A 15,145-nucleotide genomic window follows, 5' to 3' on the forward strand; every position below is an offset into this window, starting at 1 on the left:
TGAATGAGTAAATAAATGAAATGAATGGATGACTCTCTCCCTTGAGGGAGGAGCAGTAACTGATTTCCACATTCTTATCTACAACAGACGAGGAACTCAATCCAAGCTAAGTGAACATGTGAATGAATGAAATGTTTCCAGTCGTGTATTATGTTTACTGACTCCACTTGGCCACTACACTTGCTGGTTCTTCTGCCTAGACCTTTCCTCCCCTGATTCCTTCTGATCACAGCTCAAGTATCTCCTTCTCAGACATGCTGGACCTGCTCACCTTGTCCAGGATTCACACTCCCACTTCTAGCACCTCTGTATGTTTCACCACATTGCCTTATTCATTTTCCCTCCTAGTACTTTTCTCAGTGTGTGATGATTTTATTTATTTGTGATCTTTCCCTCCCCCAGCCTACAATACAACGAGTTGCAGCTGGGGACTCAAGGTTCCTCTCGAGTTTCAGCAGAGGACTTGGGGTTCCTCTCAAGTTGTGTTGGGGCAACTCCTCTCTACCAGCGATGTGCAGGGTGGCTCCTGTCTAGCTGCCAAGTGTGGGTGGCTACTCGCTAGTTGCAGCATGGGGCTCCTCACTAGCTCCTTGAAAGGCAGGCAATTCAAGAGTCTATCTTGTTCACTGTGGTATCACCATCAGAATGTCTGGCACAATTTAGAAGTTCAATAAATATTTATTGAGTGAATGAGCAAATGACTATGATTTCCAACCTCTTATAAGCCTCCCAATGGTTCCCTTTCCAGAGCCAGAAGCTCTTTCTCACCCATCCAAATCCCTCCAGGATCTCTCACAATATAAAGCATTTCAAAAGTTTTTCCAACTGAAGCCCACATGCCCTAGACCCTGTGCTCTGCAACAAGAGAAGCCACTGCAATGAAAAACCCGTGCATCACAACTAGAGAGTAGCCCCTGCTTGCTGCAACTAGAGAAAGCCCATGCTCAGCAATGAAGACCCAGCACAACCAAACATTAAATACATAAATATTTTTTTTTAAAGTCTTTCCAGCCTTGGTGTCAGTAACTTCATACCACCTTGGACCTCCTACTCCAACCTTCTCCTATCCCCAGCCCTACCCTTCATCCTTGGCATTACCGTCTATGTTTAATTATGGTACAACCACGCAATGGAAAATGATAAAGCTACTAAAAATAATTTGCATGTCATCCTTGTGCAGGGGCTATGCTAATCTTCTCGGTATTGTTCCAATTTTAGTATATGTGCTGCTGAAGCCAGGGAAGCCTGGTATATTGCAGTCCATGGGGTCGCAAAGAGTCAGACATGACTGAGCAACTGAACATCAACAACAAAAAATAATAAAGAAGTGCGTTATTGACATGGGAAGTTGCTCATAATACATTGTTAATTAGATTAAAATGTTTCATATAAGTAGTTAGATTCTATTTCTACAAAATCTCTATGTGTAGGTGTACTTGTACGTGCACGTACCATATGGAAGCAATTGGAAGATTATGCAACAAAATATTACCAATGATAGTATTTGTATACTTCCTTTATGTTTTCCAATTTCTTATGATGTTTCTATATCTCTTATATAATTTCTGAAAATATTAAAATGAACCATGTGACATTGCTATTTTGATAAATTAAAAACAATCAATTGTCTTCCGTTTCATATGATTGGATGAAACAAATAAACTATAAGATCACCTAGCATTTAAGCTGAGTTGAATTTTAGAAAGCATTAGAAAGAATATAAAGACTAAGAAATCCCAATGGGATTAAGTGATACAAACTGCTATGTATAAAACAGATAAGCAACAAGGATATATTGTATAGCATGGGGAATTATAGTCATTATCTAGTAATAACTTTTAATGGAATTTAATCTGTAAAAATACTAAATCACAATGCTGTACACCTGAAACTAATATAACGTTTTAAATCAACTCTACTTTCATTAAAAATAAGACTAAGAGCCCCAAAATTGCATGCTGGGTGGAACTGCCATGTAAAGAACCACCCCATCAGGAGAACCAGATTTAAGGACCCGGTCTTTTAAAGCTAAAAGGCTGTGACCCACCTATGTCCCATAGTAGGGCACTAAGATCCCGATAACTGCAGACCGACAGGTAACATCTGAGAGAACTGATCAGGTAAGAGCTGGGAGGTGATTTCTGTTGCAGTTGTGGATTTCAGGCTACCCTGCCTGGGCTCCATACATAGAGTGCCTGATTTGGAAATAATTTTGCCTGTTATCACTTGAGCAGAAGTCAGCTCTGCACCCTGGGAGGCTGTCAAGATTCACCAAAGGAAGGAGAGGAGGAGGGAGGAGAGGAGAAAGGGAAGGAAGAAAGGATATTTATGTTTCCCAAGTGCAAAAGTCAGCAGCTGGAGCTTTCCCTGATGTGCTAAGCATAGTTTCTGAAAGGGGAAGTGACGTCCATATCTATGACGATCACTTGTAAAAATGCAATGGTCAACACTGAAGGAAAATCCCTAATTTAGACACTCAAAAGAACCTTTTGTGAAGTAATGACTCTGATGGGCTGTGGCATTTTGCAAAAGGTTTTGTCATAGATAAGCACCTAGCTCAGAAGCGGGAAGTCAGAGTAAGGGAGATGGCAAGAGCTGTGGAAAGGTTCTGGGAAGGGTCATTATCAGCCTTGGTCACTGTGCTCAAACCACAAATCAATAGACTTTGAATATTTAGTGTAGACATTCACCCTTGGCAAGGAAGGGAGCTTCACTCAGCCTCTGGAAGGCAAGGGCAGTGTACGCTTAAATGTATTTGAGGAAATAACAGCAGGAAAGGCAAATGTAACATAACTACATGCAAAAAAAAAAAATAGAAAGCCTCAGAATTTGAAAAAAAAATTCAACCAAAAATGACAAATAGCTAAAAAATTTGTATTTAATTTATTTAAAAATAAACAAGAGTGGGAATTCCACTTCACTGGAAATCAAACAGAAGTAAATTAAAGCAAGATGTCTATTCTCTGTTGTCAAACTAACAACAGTTTTAAAGGTTAAAAGTATATAAGATCCCATGCTGATGACCATGGGTAATATGAGTGTCCTCAATAACTAGACGTGGAACTGTGAATTTTTATATATATACACATATATGTATGTATGTATATATGCATATATATAATATATACATGAGATTTGGGCTTCCCTGGTGGCTGAGACAGTAAAGAATCTCTCTGCAATACAGGAGACCTGGGTTCAATCCCTGGAGAGGGAAGATCCCCTAGAGAAAGGAATGGCAACCCACTCCAGCATTCTTGCCTGGAGAATCCCCTGGACAGAGGAGCCTGGTGGGCTACAGTTCATGGGATTGCAAAGAGTTGGGCACAACTGAGCGACTAACACATTCATTCATTCAATCAACAATATATAACAGAAATTTCAAGACCTTTGGCCTAGTAATTCTATTTCTGAGCATCTATCTAAGAAAAACAATAATTAATTTTTTCTAACTTTGATTTAATTATTTATAATAGTTTAAAAGTTGAAACAACTTAAACCTAATATTGGGATGATTAAGTAGATGACAACATATTTACTTAAAATAGTACTATAAACATTTACAATAGTATTTATAAAAACCTTATTAATAAGGACAATCAGTTCAGTTCAGTTGAGTCGCTCAGTCGTGTCCGACTCTTCTCGACCCCATGGACCACAGCACACCAGGCCTCCCTGTCCGTCACCAACTCCCAGAGTTTACTCAAACTCATCTCCATTGAGTTGGTGATACCATCCAACCATCTCATCCTCTGTCGTCCCCTTCTCCTCCTGCCTTTAATCCTTCCCAGCATCAGGGTCTTTTCAAATGAGTCAGCTCTTCGCATTAGGTGGCCAAAGTATTGGAGTTTCAGCTTCAACATCAGTACTTCCAATGAACACTCAGGACTGATCTCCTTTCCTTAAAAAACTGGAAATAGAACTTCCATACAACCCAGCAATCCCACTGCTGGGCATACACACCAAGGAAACCAGAATTGAAAGAGACACGTGTACCCCAATGTTCATCGCAGCACGGTTTACAATAGCCAGGACAAGGAAGCAACCTAGATGTCCATTGGCAGAGGAATGGATAAGAAAGCTATGGTACATAAACACAATGGAATATTACTCAGCCATTTAAAAGAATGCATCTGAATCAGTTCTAATGAGGTGGATGAAACTGGAGCCTATTATACAGAGTGAAGTAAATCAGAAAGAAAAACACCAATACAGTATACTTACACATATATATAGAATTTAGAAAGATGGTGATGATGACCCTATATGTGAGACAGCAAAAGAGACACAGATGTAAGAACAGTCTTTTGGACTCTGTGGGAGAAGGTGAGGGTGGGATGATTTGAGAGAATAGCAAGGAAACATGTATATTATCATATGTGAAACAGATCAGCAGTCCAGGTTCAATGCATGAGACAGGGTGCTCAGGGCTGGTTCACTGGGATGACCCTGAGGGATGGGATGAGGTGGGGAGGTAGGAGGGGGGAGTTCAGGATGGGGAACATGTGTACACCCATGCTGATTCATGTCAATGTATGGCAAAAACCACTACAATATTGTAAAATAATTAGCCTCCAATTAAAATAAATTAATTAATTTTTAAAAAAGAAAAAAAAAGGACTTATCTCCTTTAGGATGGACTGGTTGGATCTCCTTGCAGTCCAAGGGACTCTCAAGAGTCTTCTCCAACACCACAGTTCAAAAGCATCAATTCTTTGGTGCTCAGCTTTCTTTATAGTCCAACTTTCACATTCATACATGACTACTGGAAAAACCATAGCCTTGACGAGATGGACCTTTGTTGGCAAAGTACTGTCTCTGCTTTTTAGTATGCTGTCTAGGTTGGTCATAGCTTTTCTTCCAAGGAACAAGCATCTTTTAATTTTATGGCTGCAGTCACCATTTGCAGTGATTTTGGAGCCCCAAAAAGTAAAGTCTGACACTGTTTCCATTGTTTCCCCATCTATTTGCCATGAAGTGATGGGACCAGATGCCATGATCTTAGTTTTCTGAATGTTGAGCTTTAAGCCAACTTTTTCACTCTCCTCTCTCACTTTAATCAAGAGGCTCTTTATTTCTTCTTCACTTTCTGCCATAAGGGTGGTGTCATCTGCATATCTGAGGTTATTGATATTTTCCCTGGCAATCTTGATTTCAGCTTGTGCTTCTTCCAGCCCAGCATTTCTCATGATGTACTCTGCATATAAGTTAAATAAGTAAGGTGACAATATACAGCCTTGATGTACTCCTTTCCCAATTTGGAACCAGTCTGTTGTTCCATGTCCAGTTTTAACTGTTGCTATTAATATTAGTCTGTTTTAAATGTTAGTATTGGCTTCCATATTAGGATCAGGATTAGCTTTAGGATTAGGAGTGAAAGTGAAAGTGTTAGTCGCTCATTGTCCGACTCTTTGCGATCCCATGGACTGGAGCCCGCCAGGCTCCTGTCCATGGGATCTCCAGGCAAGAATACTGGAGTGGATTGCCATTTCCTTCTCCAGGGAATCTTCCTGACCCAGGGATCGAACTCAGGTCTTCAACACTGCAGGCACATTCTTTATCATCTGAGCCGCACTGTAAACACTGGAGATACAGAATGAAGACACCTAATCCAGCAGATGGGAGTGGGTGTGGAAGACTTCCTGGAGGAACTGGCATTTAAACTGAGCCCTGAAGAATAACTAGGAGTTCACTTGGTGAACGCAACGATGGAGACGTACTCTAGGAAGGGAGAACCATGTATGAAAAGGCTCAGAGAAAGCAGAGGGCACACAGTCAACTTAAAGATTTCCGCTATAGAGGACACACTCAGGTGAAGAGAAACTTATGAGATGAAGTTGTTGAGGGCGACAAGAGCAGAGGCCAAAAGGCCTCTGAGCCAGCGCGGGAAATTTGGACGCCATCATGAGGTCACGAGGGCTTTCGGCAGGGAAGCTGCAGGAGCACATTTGTATTTTAGAAAGGCCTTTCAGCCGGCCCTGCGCAGAAGAACTGAAGGAAGCTGGAGGCAGGGAGTCCGGGAGGAGGCGGTGGCCATCATCCGGGGAAGGGGAAATGGCGACCCAAACAGGTAGCCAGGTGGAGGGGGCGGGGGCCAAGAAGGGGCGGGGCCGATAGGGGCGGGGCCTATAAGGGGCGGGGCGGCAGGCTCCTGGCTTGAGTGACAAGCACTTGGTCTGAAGGTCTGTTTTTAGCTTCTCCTGTTCCGAGTTTGTATCCATAATAAGATAATGAGATTCTTTGAGGGCAGGGACTGTTTTAAGCATCTGTGACTCCCTGGGGCCTGGTACACAGTGGGCGCTCAATGAATGTCTCCTCCGTTCGGGCCCCTCCCAGCCACCAGCCGTTCCACTGGGCTGAGCCCCTGCCAAGGCCTTTACCACAGCAAACCAAACCGCAGTGGGTTTCCAGAAATGTGGAAAACATCCCCTCAGGAATCCAGACGTCCCCACGGCTCTCCTGTGCAGCGGAGAGGTGGTGGGAGGGAGAAGCTGGGCTCGGGGCGGGGGGGGAAGGTGGGGGCTGAAGGCCGCTGCTACCCAGGGCTGGCATAAGTGGCCCATGGGGACTGCCTGCAAGAGGAGTCAGGAAGGGAAGGGCATCCTTCAGGGCAAGTGTGCAGGGGTACACGGGCTCTCCAGCACTCAGGGGCTACCAAGTAAAGCCAAGACAGGCAATAAAATCTCACCCAACTCCCACCCTCAACAGACACACACAGACCACCTCCTTACCACCATTCATGGAGCATCTGTGAGGGGTCAGCAACGGCCTGGGCACTCTGTACACAGTGTCTCCCAGGACCCTCCACAGCCCTGAGACTCAGTGATGATTGACAGATGAGGAAAGGAAGAGCTGGAGAGGTGAACTCTCTTGCTCAAGATCACACAGCCAGTAAGGGAGGGTTTGGAGAGTTCAGCCCAGGCCCTTGTGGTCCTAAAGCCCTTACTTTTTAGCCACCCAGTCCGAAAGGCCAAAGCTTGGAGCCAGTGGCCCATGAGGTCAACTCAGCATGCAGACATGTTTTGCTTGGACCCAGGGCTGCTTTTAAAAGTAGGAAATTTCACATAAAAGACAAGGTTTCCAGCTTCTGGTTAGAAATCAGATCTGGCAACCCTGGACCCACCTTTCCACGGGACCACAGCTGGCTGAGCTGAGGAGTGGCTGCCCCTCAGTCCAGGCTTGTGGTCACCAAACCCCGCCCCAGCCCACATCCCTCATAGATGGCCCCTGCCTGGCCCCTGAGAGCACCTGACTTTGCATCCTGGCAGGTCTGATGGCACCCTCTCAGGAGAGAGACCCAGACCATAATGTGGAGGTTCTGAGCCCCTTCCTCAGCAGCCATCTCTGCGTGATAAGTGCATGATCTTTAAAGTCAGGCCTGGGGCCCATGGGTTTTCTCTTTCTAATCTTCAGTTTTCTCATCTTTAAAACAAGGATGTTACTACTTATCTATTGGACTATGGAGAGAATGACTTGCATTTTCAATCCCTGGGTTTGGGCCACCCACAACTCCTCCTTCCCCCTTTTGTGGAACAGAATAAGTTCACAGGGTGCTAGCGATCACTCAAGCCCAGGCAACAGCAATTAGAGTGGAATGAGAGCAGGCCAGGTTTGTGGGTGTCCCATGGGCTGGATGAGGCACTGCCTCTAGGCTGTCACAGACCTTGCGCTGACCCTTTCCTAAACCAAACTGAGTGGACCTGGTGGTTCCTTCTGTGTCTGTTGCCCTCTTTAGAATCCACAGTCTGCAAGGCCTATACCCACGTTTTCTTCCCATCTGTATCCTGCAAGCTCACTATGTACTAGTAAAATCTCTTAGTGATGGAGGCCCCAAGGCTCAGTCCTTGGTCCTTTTCTCTTCTCTGTCTCTTCTCTTTGCTTTGTGACCTTTCCAATCTCAAGGCTTTAAACTTCATTCATACATCACTGACTCCCAGATCTATACCTCTACCCAGACCTGCTCCTGACCCAGAGGCATACCTAACTGCCTATTCAACATTGACACTTAGATAACTCGTGCACATCTCAGACTCAGCATGTCCAGGCATGAACTCCTGATCTCCCCCCAAGTGACTCCACCCATCACCTCTCAGGTGATGGCAACTCCATCCTTCCAGCTGTTCAGTCATAAAGCCACAATGCCATCCATCCTCTCTTGCCTAGATTATTACAAGAGCTTCCTAACTTGTCATCACCCTGCTTGTACTCTTACCTCTTGCCAGGGTATTCTCTACACAAGAGTCACAGCAGTCCTTTTAAAACTGAAATTAATTGTGTCTCTACCTTGGTCAAAACCCTGCGATGATGCCCTCTTCCTTGCAGTAGATGCTCGAATTCTTAACAATGGGCTACAAAACCTTCCATAACCTGGAGCCCTCTCTGACCTCACTTACTGCTCTCCTCTGCACTCAGAGTTTCAGTTACTTACACAAAATCAAGTTCTAGCAGGGCAAAGAGGACTAGAACTCAAGTCTGTTTTGTCTTCAAGGTTCTCAAGCTTCTGCTGCAAAGCACAACTTCCTAGCAAGTCTCATTGTTTTCCCTGGACTGCAGTTTCTTCATCTATAAAATAAAGATACTCCTTCCTATCTGGATTACAGAGAAGATGGGATTCGATACTTTCTAAAGTTATATTCCACCTCCAATATTTGATAAATCTGAATGGGACTTGAGCAGGAGCTCTGTTCTAATCATTTCTATATCTCCAGTGCCTAGCACTTAACAAACATGGGATGGATGGGTGCATAAATATGTGGGTAGAAGGATGGATGGATGGATGGAAGGTGGGTGGATGGATGGAAGAGTAGAATGTGGGTGGATGGATAGAAAATATGTTGGGAGGTAGATGGATAGATGAAAGGTGGGTGGATGGATGAATAGATAGATAAATGGATGGTTGAATAAAGGAATAAATCAATGAATAAATAAGGGAAATTCAGAGAGTAAAGAAGAGGAGAAAATATGGCTGAAGGTCTGCTTCCTAGACTTCTGATTTGGAGTTGGAAGACTATGATAACACCAAACACAGGTGAGCCTCACTTCCTTACCAAATAGTCGATGGAAGAACAAATCTGGGGATGCCAAGGGGATGGGAGCCAATGAACCATCGAGAGACAGGTTGTGACAGAGGACAGAGCGCAGACTGTAGGGTTAGAAGGATCTGGCTTCCAATTTTGTCACTGCAGCCTGACTGCTGTGTGACACCGAGCCCCGTTTTCTAAGGGGCCCTGGGGATAATGTAATGCCCTGCTTGCTTGTATTCATTGTGAGGACTAAAGGAGGTACTATATTGATACATATTTTAAAGTGCTTGACACATAAGAGGTGTGCAGAAATGGTGCTGCCATCATGGTTAGGAAAGGCCTAAACCAAGGAGAGGGGCCAGACCAGACCTGGCATCTCAGAGTGGACTCCCTGTCTTGACGCTGCCTGAGACGCTGAGCTGAGAGATGCCAGAGGCAGAGGCCAAGCACTCTGTCTATGTCTGCCCATCTCATCTCCGTGGTCCAGCTGGCCGGGGCTTGGTAGATTACAGGTCTGCCTCGATGCAGAGCAGTCCTGACTGCATCCCTCCCTGACAGGTTCCTAAGGGGCCAGCCACCTGCCCTGTCCCACCTGACATAGGAGGAGAACTCAGCCTCAGGACCCAGAGCCCCAACTTCTCAGGGAGCGCTCAGACGTGAGGAACTTTCCATCCACATTGCAGGAATATTTTTTGCAGGAAAAAAAAAAAACTAAAAACCTTCATCCTTTGGCCTCTGGGAGAATATTCCTTTTATGTGAAACTGGCTGGGAGGAAAATTCAAGATTCCTTCTCCTTCGCCTAATTGATATCAACATGAAATATTCTGGTGTTGTTTTAATAAGACTTTGGTTTTCCAGCAAGAGTAGGGGAAAAAAAGAAAAAAGATCTTCTCCTGGACCAGAATATTTTTAGCGAAAATATTTTGCTTGCATCCTCCCCGCCCCCTCCCCTCCCTGTTCCTGCCCTGGCTTCAAAGGCACAGCAGTGCCGTTCTGGGGTGCTGAGCGGCCCACACTCGGCAGCCCCCTCCGCCCCTCGCATGGCAGGCAGGCCGGCCAGGGAGTGCCAAGCCAGGAAGATATTTTTTCCAGAAGCGGCATCTGGCTCCTTGGCAGGCACACAAGCAGTTGTGCTGGCAGCCGGGGCTGGCCGGGGTCTGCCGTGTGTTTAGGCTGCTGCCTCTTCGGACTCGCTCCCGCAGACGCGGCGTTCTCTCTCCTGGGCCGTGGCGAGGGCGAGGGCGGGGCTGGGGGGGCCGCGGAGATCCTGAGGGCTCCGCCCCTTGTCTCTCAACGGGGTCTGACGCTGGAGACCCACCTGGGCGCCAGCTCTTGCCAACTTGCGTTTGGGCAGGTGGGTTAACCTTTCTGAGTCCTCAGGTTCCTCAGTTGGGAAATATGAGTCATCACCATCTCCATAAACTTTTCTGCCGTCTGATCTGGCCTGGATCTGACTTTCCAGCTGAGTATCTTACACTCTTCCCTTCGTGCCTGAATCCTCCACCCCTCTCCAGGAGCGTGGTCTCCTTTGCATTCTCAAACCTCCAAAATCTTTGCAAACCTGGAGATTTGGCACTTGCTCTAGCCTCTTTGCCCAACTTTTGAACAGCTGGTTCTTCCTTGCCCTTCTAGTCGCCACTCAAAGACCACCTCCTCTGAGAGGCTTTCCCTGACTGCTCCATCTCGAGCAGCCACTTGAACTGCCAGCACGTCTCCCCCGAGCTTTCCCTCAGATCACTTACCGCAGCCTGCCCTGTGTATTTGGTATTGTTCACCCCTCTCCCGCCCCCAGCCGAGGGGCTCCATGAGAACCAGAATCTGGTCTTCTCCATCCATTCCTCTGTCCTGACTGTGCCACTCAGGGATTTCCCAGTAGATTTTCAGGGACTCCTGGCCCCGCTGGAGATGCCTCCTGATTCTCTCTTCAACAGCCCTCAGGACTCATAACACCCCCAGCCCAGCCCATCAGAGAGGAGCAACTGGAAGGAGGCTAGCATTCATTATCTGCCCCCCAACTTAATGCATCAAAACTGCCCCTCATGTCCTGCTCCTCTTCATCCCAACCCTGCAAGGTAGGACTGATTATCACTGACTTACAAATGAGGATTCTGATTAGCTGAGGGGCTGAGCCGCTGCCATACAGCTAGGAAACGGCCAGCTCAGCCTAACCCCACTTCCCCTTTCTTCCAGTCCTCACAGCTGGTCCTGCCGCCATGCTAGCTGGAGGCTCAGGCATGCGGCCACAGTCAGTCTAATGACAGCTCCCACACAGAGTCCCTTGTGCCCTGCCAAGGGTTCTCCATCCTTCTCCTTGTGAAACTCACAATAGCACTGTGGGTGGGGATCGTGAAACCCCACTGTGTAGAGGAGGAAACTGAGGCTCATGGGGATGAAGTGGCTCCCCTGAGTGCACACAGGAAGCAAGGAGTTCCCGAGGTGCTCAGTGGAATGGCCCCACTGCCTGAGATCCTTCTAGCATTGGTGCCATGCTTTCTAAGCATCTTCAGTGTCCATTATTGATCACACAGTTGGAATGGGTCTGTGCTCAGTCACTAAACGGATGGATGGGTGGATGAATGGATCCCAGAGTGAAGTGTGAATTTCGGTCTCCCTGGATAACAGGCACCAAGGTCCCCAGCCTGCCTCTATTCCCTATCCCAGGCCTAATTGCTGTTGTTCAGTCACTAAGTCGTGTCCAACTCTTGTTGACCCCATGGACTGCAGCACACTGGGCTCCTTTGTCCTCCACTATTTCCCTCAGTTTTCTCAAATTCATGTCCATTGAGTCAATGATGCTATCTAATCATTTCATCCTCTGCTGTCCCCTTCTCCTTTTGCCTTCAGTCTTTCCCAGCATCAGGGTCTTTTCCAATGAGTTGACTCTTCGCATCAGGAGGCCAAAGTGTTGAAGCTTCATCTTCAGCATCAGTCCTTCCAACGAATATTCAGGGTCTAAACCTCGCGGATGTCCAGGTGCCAGCTTCAAGCTGCTTGGCTTTCCCCAGGGGCTGGGCCCACAGTGAGACCATTGCGACCAGCCCTCGGGGCTCTCAACCCCCCGCCCCTCTCCACTCCCTCCCCCCACAGGGGCCAGAGATCAGAAATGACAGCCACAGTTAATTAAATTAGTTCTGCAGCAACCTTCTATGTGGCCACCCAACTCTACCTGCTTTGGGACATCAGAATGACGATGTTGAAGGGCACCCCTGAGCCTGCAGAGAACCTGAGGCACAGAGAGGCGAAAGAATGTGTCAAGGTTACTCAGTCTTCGTCCTGGGGCTAAGCCTGTCTGGGTAGGGAGGGCTTCAGTGGCAGTTTTGTGCCCAAGCAGGTGTGACCCAGCAGCTACCCAGACCCCCTGCCATGGGCACGTTGTTATAGCTCCCTTTTTACAGCTGGTGGTGTTAGCGGCCTAGGCTCAACCCTAGTGTCAGTGGAGGGGCAGGCCGGTCAGTTTCAAGACATCGTCCTTTGTCATAGGCCCCAATCTGTTCACCAGACACAAGGAGACACATCTAGAGTGGTTGTCTAGGCAGGGGACAAGGCTGGACTATTCTTCGAGTCAAGCAGAATGTCCCCTTGCTTGCCCACACCCACCTCCCCTCTGAGTTTAGACCCACCTTCCAACCTCAGGTGCCCTGCCTGCATTCCAGTGATGCTACAGCACCCTGCCAGGCCTTCAAAACTGCCACCCCTCTACCCAAAATGCCCTTCTCTGCTTTATCCCTTGAGGAATACTTGCTCCTCCTCCAGTGCCCAGTTCCCACCTCTGACCCTTTTCCTACCTGGCCCCTCCCGTCTCTCTAGCCCTGCTCTCTGCTCCATGACAGCCTGGCTGTGAGCTCTGTGGTGCAGAAACCTTGTCCAACAACCTTGAAACCCTCCCGCTCCCTGCACCAGATGTCCCAGTTCTCTGGAGGTTTATTTCTCCTGAAGTTGCAGGGGTCTGTCTTGAGAAGTGATTCATTTATAAACGCTCTTGCTAATTTGGTGGAGTCTTCTGAACTTCAGAGAAACACAGCCTTGACCAGCCTTTTCAGATGAACCACTAGGGGCCAGGGATGACTAAGGAGCATCGTTTCACATCAGATGATTTTTCTCCTCTCTGGTCCTGAAAATCTCCCCAGCCTGCTCACAGCCAAATCCTGGGCACCCAACACCACCCTGGCACATACATCTTTGCAGAATAAAGATATGAACGAATGCAGCTCTCAGCTCAGCAGCCTCTGAGCTGTCCGAATTTGCAGTTCCTCCATCCCCTGCGGCAACAGAGTAAATATCACAGGTTTGGAGCTGAAGACTCCAGGAGTGGAATCTCAGTTCAGCCTCTTCCCAGAGTGGGAAAGCAGACTTCAGGAGTTTGTTTGAGACTTCGAGGTGTGACTGGGGCCTCGGGAGGGTCTGTCCCGCCCCAGGTTGCCCTGCCTGCGGGGACAGGTGGGTCTGGGAGAGCCTGGCAGGCCATTTCCTCCCTTCCTACCCCGCCCGCCCTCTGCAGCCAGCTGTGTGGCAGACATTCCTGGGCCAGCTCATTGATATTCAGGAATGGAACTTGAGCTGCTCGGCTCCGGGTGCCGGAGAGAGCGGGCAGGCACTAGGCCCACTGCCTGGGCCCTTCTGCCTCGTATTGGGAGGGTCTGAACACCCTCACCAGCCAAAGGGAGCGTGCCAAGCCCTGGACACCCGAAGCTGGATGGCCAGGGAAACTGAGGCCTCCAGTGGGGACCGCTCACCCCAGGGTGCTCAGGGGTGGTGGGGGTCTGTGGCACCCCGCACAGAGCTCATTCTCAGGCCGCCCTCTGCTGAGAATCCCAAGCTTCCTGCTCCTCCAGGTGCTTCCGAGGCCCTCCCAGCTCCACGCTGCTCTCCAGAGGCCCTGCGAGGCCCCACGGAGGGAGGGGCGCCGGGTTGCAGGCTGGAGGCTGGCCGGCCTTCCCACACCGTCTCAGCGGGAGGACTGACAGGGAGCCTCCTCATTCACAGCCTCTGTTTGCCAAGCCCCCACCTCACACCTCCGGGTTTTTGCAGATGGGCCTTGTTTTTCCTTGGGGTGTAAAAGAGCCGGTCATTGCAGGGGCCTCCTCCCCTTCAGGCAGCTGGCTCAGGCTGGCCACTAACTCCCAGCTCCCAAGGAGACGGGCCCCTGACCCAGGGGTCAGAGGCTGACGAGGGGCTGGCACCCTCTCAGAGACAGCTGGGACCGGTCCTAGGGGAACCGGCCCTGGGACACAAGCCCCCTGCCCAGGAGGAGGTATAAAAGTACCCCCTCCTCCTCCCTGGAGCACCACTTAGCTACCCACCACCACCATCACTAGCACCTTGAAGCTTCTGGTCACACCTCCTGGCCTCAGTCGAATCCCTCTGGGCCTAGGTGTCCACCCTTCTCCAAGACACCTGAGGGGCTCAGGGCAAAGCATCACCTCCCTGAAGGATGGCCCATCCTTCCGAATCCCCACCCCCATATGCTACACAGTCTCTCCCCTTTCCTCCTTTCAGAACCTTTTCGGAGTGCCCTCCAGATCGAGAGCTCCATTAGCAGCACATTCCCTCACACGCACAGAGGATCCTCCGAGAGGAGGATCCTCCTCTCGGAGCCTCGGCTCCCTCACTCCAGCAGCGCTGGCCCTGCCTTGAGGATGTCCTCCCCCCACGCCCTCCCAAGGGGGGGCTGGGTTTCCTCTCACACCTCAGAGAAAGGAAGTGGAGGTGGTGTCGCCTTGCTCCCCGTGGCCACATTCTGACCTTCACTGCTCCCTCCTTTCTCAAACACCCTGCTCCTTTGGGGTTCGGGCCGATAGGTCACACCTCACCCCCATCACTATCGTCCACCAGCCTCTCCTTTGCTCCTCACTCACTGAGGGCTCCCTTCTCAACCTGTGTCTTGCTGCTGCCCCGGTCCCTTGGACACCCCCGTGGACATCCCAACCAACTCCTTGGCCTCCCTGGCCTTGGACTTCCTTGCCACCAATGCCCCTCTGCTCCAAATTACTTGTCATAACTTGTTACCAGAAATACAAGAGTTCAAACATTGCATTCGCCAACTACATCCCTCTGTGTTTGAGGTTCATTTGCCCCCAGTCTGCTCCCTCTGAGCAGTTCTCAATGCATCCATTGATTCTAGCAT

At 48.8% G+C, this 15,145-nt stretch overlaps 1 non-coding gene across 1 annotated transcript; it reads right to left on the minus strand.

Annotated features, from left to right (window-relative positions):
• Window positions 1-1,133: 1,133 nt before the first annotated feature.
• Window positions 1,134-1,238, minus strand: LOC145519261 (U6 spliceosomal RNA). Its single transcript, XR_014063677.1, has one exon. It is a non-coding gene; the product is annotated as a U6 spliceosomal RNA (small nuclear RNA).
• Window positions 1,239-15,145: the final 13,907 nt, after the last annotated feature.

Source organism: Giraffa tippelskirchi, chromosome 8 (assembly GCF_054371585.1).
Source record: "Giraffa tippelskirchi isolate mGirTip1 chromosome 8, T2T-mGirTip1v1.2.pri, whole genome shotgun sequence".
Taxonomy (NCBI): Eukaryota; Metazoa; Chordata; class Mammalia; order Artiodactyla; family Giraffidae; genus Giraffa; species Giraffa tippelskirchi.